Here is a 6000-nt window from a genome sequence, read left to right on the forward strand (position 1 = left end):
CTAAAACTTAAGAATTGAAAGACATGAATAATTCACATACATTGACTCCAACCATGCTCTGTGTTAAATTCATTGAGTATGTGGACATGCTTCCACATTCACGTATCTGCAAGCACACACTTTCCAAAGCTAAAACGTAGTCTTTTGTTCATTCTTGCTATCAGAAACAGGCCTAAGTTATGAATTTAGGGAACCACATTAGGATGTCATATTGCTGTTGGATAGGTGTGCATCACCCTGCGTCAACTCCTCCCTGGAAATCTAGAAGTATAGCTTACTGACTACTCATATATAAGGAACGTGATGACTGCTCTTCACATGAGAGGAATTGGGATTTTGTTACACCTAATTTGCACATCAATTTACTCTCTAAATATCATTATCTCTAGTATTGTGAGTTGCCAAGTGTTTTAATATATATAGCAAAACGATCAGAAGATAATAATTTGATACACTTTCCAGACTGTATTTCTGAAATAATTATCTTGCTGAAAAAGAGTTCTCAGAACATAAAAAAAAATGTGTTCTTGATTATATTCTTTCATTTTGTTATGGGATGTTTGTCCCTTTAAGTCCTATTTTAAGTAGTCCTTAAATAAGATAATTTATGTGTTGATGTACTAAACGTGTAAGTATTTTGTATACTAAACATAGGCTATCGTATGTTCATTTTTCTCCCCGAAGAGGCATCTGTGCTCGTCAATATTTTCAGTGGAGATACTGGCTATCGTTTGTTTTTACTCCCAATATCTGACTCTTCTCAAGCTAATAGATAAATTTGCTCATCTCTTTCTTTATTATAAGGCAAAGATAAATAAGTCTTTTTTTTTTGCTCAATCTGCTGTGATAACTTGTCCCCATGCCGAAAGGTGATCTGTTCTAATCAACTTCACGAAGTCTGATGGAATTACACTGAGCATATCTCATACCTGACACAACTGTAGAATGATACACTTCAGGACAAACATTGGTGACCTGAATAATACATGACAGACAGATGACCGGGTGAGAAAAGTAATTTTTCACCTACACCACTTGAGTTTCTTTATTAAAGCCTGAGACTTGTTTGATGGAAAGAAGGCTGCTTTGCCAGCTAAAAGCTGCTGTGTTTTATTAATAGCTCAGTCAGTATTCCCCTGCTGTGTTAGGGTTTGAAACATGTTATTTTGCCAGTAAAATACAATAGGAACCCACTCTGCATGAAAACTAGACATTTCAAAGGCATTTTATAAGAATATGAGTTTCCTGGTAATCAGATATTATTATTTAATACTTAGACAGGCCAGGAATATTAAGCGTGCTGAATAGAAATAGCAAATCTTAAATTTGAAGCAACATTGCATGTGATTTCACGACTAAGATTTGCTTATGTTTCCCTGTCACACAAAGTTTGCATAGAAATATACAAGAATAGATGGCTCATCATTAATAATACATATTATATCTATTTATGATGATTATATTACAAAAATGGATTATAATTATTTTAGAGAGTACACTTTGATGACTTCTCTGGCATCATTAATAATTTGCTCAGTTTGAAGGAAATCTGAAATAGAGTAAAAATAATGGTCTATGATAATTACTACTAAAAGATTCAGTTTTATCAGTTTATGTTAGATGTTAAATCAAGCTGCTTAACTCTGAATACTGAATCCACAGACAGTTGTACATGTCACCAAACTAGCCACTCATACAAACTAACTTAATTTATTAGGTCAATTTATAAATAGTGTAGTCTCATACATTTAAATGCTATTTGCAAAAACTGTTAAGTTTAGTTATCTTATGCAAATTTAATAACACAGCATAACCAATTTCTGCCATACCCAAGATTTCAATGAATCCTTTTAACCCTTGCAGTTTTAAAATATTGTAATTCTCCCAATTTCCAATACTTTCCTTAATTTTTTTTTCAGTTTTTATTGAAAAGCTTTTATTTGTAGCCCAAAGTGGCCCAAATTCTGCCCAGTCCTGCTGCTTCTGTCTACTGAGGGCTAAGAGTGAAGGCAGGCACCACTACCAGCTTTCTTTGAATTTAATAAGACTTTTGCTGTTTTTAACGTATAAACATTTCATAATTATAATTAATAAAACTAATGTAACATTTTCCCTTTGCTTCCAACACAACTTTTAGCCATTTACTAGTCAGTGAGTCATTGTGGGAAATTACCAATAAACAATGACTTCTAAAATACTTTGCACCAGTCTTTACGTTGTTTTCATTTTTCACTATTGCAGTCTATAATATTCATGGTAGATGACAATCTCTAGGCTTTAGAATAATTGGCTGACAGTACTTTAGCTCTCACAATGGAGTATAGAACTGCTCATGCCTATATTATGTACATCAAAGATATTTACAGTGTGAAGCAGTGAAGTGGTTTGTTATAGAGAAAAACATCATAACAAAAATGGGGTGGGTATTTATGCAAATTTAGTGAGAAACCTCTTGTTAATTTAATTTTTTTCTATCATAACCTTGTTATGTGACAGTTTACCTGTCTAACCATTTTGCTAAAAGAAACATTTCAAACAATGATAGCTGTATTTGATCTACCTAGGAATGAATGACTATATTTTTTCATGTGGTTAATTTTATATTTATTTACATCTCTAATGTGTGTTCCTTTCTATCACTTATTTCTGCCTGAATACTTGCAAGGGTCATTTCTATAAACATACATTTTCTGGAAACCAAAGAATAGTTTTCAGGTGATATGTAAAGATGCGTTCTTTTTAGAATTGCTTTTATATTGAGACTGTAATAAGCATGAACCAATGAGCTTCGCATTTCAAATGCACCGATGAGTTGTTTTTATACCTTCCTTGTTCCATTTCCTTCTTTGTGGGGAGTAGTTAGTTAGAAGGCTTGCGTCTATCACTATCCTTTATTAACATAATTTTATTTCATTTCCTCTTGTAAGTCGTGAGCATTCTGTTATTTGGCCTTTCTGCATATAATTCACTAGGTTGTATGGTTAAGCCCCCTATATACGGTTCCTCTTACATATTTTGTTTAATTGCATTTCGTTTTAAAAAAAAACGTTAGTTGCGATTTTAAGTAGTCTTTTTTTGTTCTCTATACAGCCACTTTAGCAGATTTTTTTTTATTAAAGCACTCATCTTTTAAAGTCACAGACCACGGACCACTTGGCACAGGATTCTTGCTTGTTTCCCTATTGCATTCCCCCTTTCCATTTTCCCTTACATGAGGAGCGGCCGGCGTGTGAAGCGAGGCGCCAGAGAAGGTCCAAAAACAGGAGCAAATCTCAGCCTGTTCATAGACCAACTGTCTACTCGGGAGGTATCCACAGTCTGTGAAACGTGAAGCCAGAGGACAGGCGGAGAAGTTTCTAAAGGAAAAACTAATCTGCTCACGGCTTATCAAATTTACAACTTACACCAGCCATTTCAAAGTCCTTCATGCTATGTAATTCCATTTCAATCTGCCAGGCAATTGAAAGAAATACTTTTAGTTCCAATTCACTCTTTTTCCACCTTTCTCTCAGTTTGTGGTAAATATACTAAGAAGATAAAAGGAAGCGTCAACATAATGTTCATTTTCACTGTTGGTGAGTTTCTTAGACTGTGGATATAAAGGAAAGTAAATACAGAAACTTCACAACTTGAGACTAAGTTAAAGTCTGTCCATTCCTAAAACCATAATCCTATCTGACTTAACGTCCTTTGTTAGTATTTTATGCCTGTACATCCTTGTCAACTTTAGATGAGATCCAAATTTACATATTAAGTAAATTCGTAATCATTCATTTTCCAGTTAATTTTCATAAAAGAATTTATACACATAAAGGAGAAATGGAAAGAACATAATGAAACCTTCAGAAGTAAATTGCTGTCTCCTTGGTCTACTGTTATGGATTTTCTTTCTAGATATATTAATAATAAAAAAAAGGTCAGATCTGGAAAATGGATCACTGGTTAAGAGCACTTGCTGCTGTTGAAGAGGACCTGTATTCAATTCCAGCCCACATATTGTGGCTCAGACCTATTTCTAATTCCAGTTTCATCAGGTCTTTCCTCCTCTTCTGGCCTGGATAGGCACTGCACACATGTGAATAATTTCTGCAGCATGATGCCTTAGATATTTTAATGAGTTTTTTGAATATGTTATGTCTGGGGTCACTAACACCTATTGTGATTAGATGTATAATCTGTTCTAGTACAAATTGCATTAATGGATTTTCTGTACCTTTGGCAGTTATCTTGGTTTCTCCTCTCCATGGTTTCTTAAGTTTCGCTTTTTAGTAACATATCAGAGTTTGAGAAATTTTGTTCATGTTCTTCATTTTTTTTTATTGTTTCCTTATTGTTGATCGTATGAAGTATCCTTTTAACCATACCACTATTTTCCCAAATATTTGTGTGTGTGTGTGTGTGTGTTCCCAAAGTTTCTATTTGATTGTTATGGGAATCCTAGTTCCCCTGTCAAATTTTACTTATACTCTGACTTCCTTGGTTATTATGCTGATTTTCTTATTTCATTGCTGAATGGAGATATCAGCTTAACCCCACCTTCTACTGCTAACACTACCTCCTTTGTTCAGCCTTTTCTCATTCTCATGCCATCAAGATGGCCCTGCATTTTGTGTTAAAAAAAAAAAGTAGCATTTCAATTCACAGAAACATGCCAAGTATAAATGGAAGTACACTTTGTCAGCATTGATAATCTGGAGTTTCTTAATTATGTATGCCGTATTTCTCTAAAGTCAATGCTTTCATTTATAATACTGAGTGAACAAACTTACTCCAAGTGGGATGTAGTTTTGAAACTAATACATATTTTATGTTTCTTTTACATTTTTATTTATTTTTTATTGAGAAGTTCATATAAACATATATGTATTTTTCGTTAAATATACCACCCATCATTACTTCCTTATAATTTCTTCCTTATCCCCACCACCAGTTTTCCATCGCAGATTCATTTGTTCTTTCTCTCTCCCTCTGTCTGTCTCTCTGTCTCTCTGTCTTTGTCTCTCTCTGTCTCTCTGTTTCTGTTTCTGTCTCTGTCTCTGTCTCTGTCTCTCTCCCTTTCTCTCTCTCTCTCTCTCTCTCTCTCTCTCTCTCTCTCTCTGTATATATATATATATGGATGTAGGAATATTTACTAAGTGATAGGTAGCCTTTGAGGAATGCATTTTGGAAAAAAAAATATATTCTTCTCATAAGACAGATAGGGAGTATACATGAAGTTAAACTAAATATGATGGCATCCACAAGATCTGCTTAAGATCAAGCCAGCAAGAGTTCTTATGGATTATAGATTGGGGCGGGGGGATGGTATGATATCCTGCCCCAGTGAAGAAGATATTGGCAATTGTTCTTTTCTTCTGATGACTCTTTCTATCATTTTATTTGGGTGCTTGTTTCATCCCCAAGGTTTCTTGTGGATTTTTATTAGATTCCCAATTTCCTTGTTACATTTTACTTCTACTGCTGACTTTCTTAGTGATTTTGCTGATTTTCATACTCATTCATGAATAGATTACTTGTTTCATTTACCTGTTTGAGTCTTCTATATAATCACTGAACCTTTTTTAAACTGAGATTCTGGATTTCTTTTCTAGCATTTCTGTTGTTTGCTTGTATTTGTTTTCACTTATTGAGAACTTAGCGTTGGGGGGTACGGTTTCTCTTGTTCTCTCTCTCTCTCTCTCTCTCTCTCTCTCTCTCTCTCTCTCTCTCTCTCTCTCTCTCTCTCTCTCTCTCTCTCTCTCTCTCTGTGTGTGTGTGTGTGTGTGTGTGTGTGTGTGTGTGTGTGTGTGTTTTACTCTGTTAGGTTTTACAAATCTGTTGAGACTATTCATTTTTCTCCTTTGTTTTATTCTATATATGTCTTCCTCATTTGTATTCCTCAGGTGAGTTTAGGTTCCCTCACTATTTCCAAGAAAAAAGCAGGCTCTGGTAACGGAAATGGAGATTTGTCCCTAGAATCATTATTAAAGTGTAGTTTAAAAAATGTGTGCACTCACTTGA

Source organism: Acomys minous, assembly GCF_964271855.1.
Source record: "Acomys minous genome assembly, chromosome: 1".
Lineage (NCBI taxonomy): Eukaryota > Metazoa > Chordata > Mammalia > Rodentia > Muridae > Acomys > Acomys minous.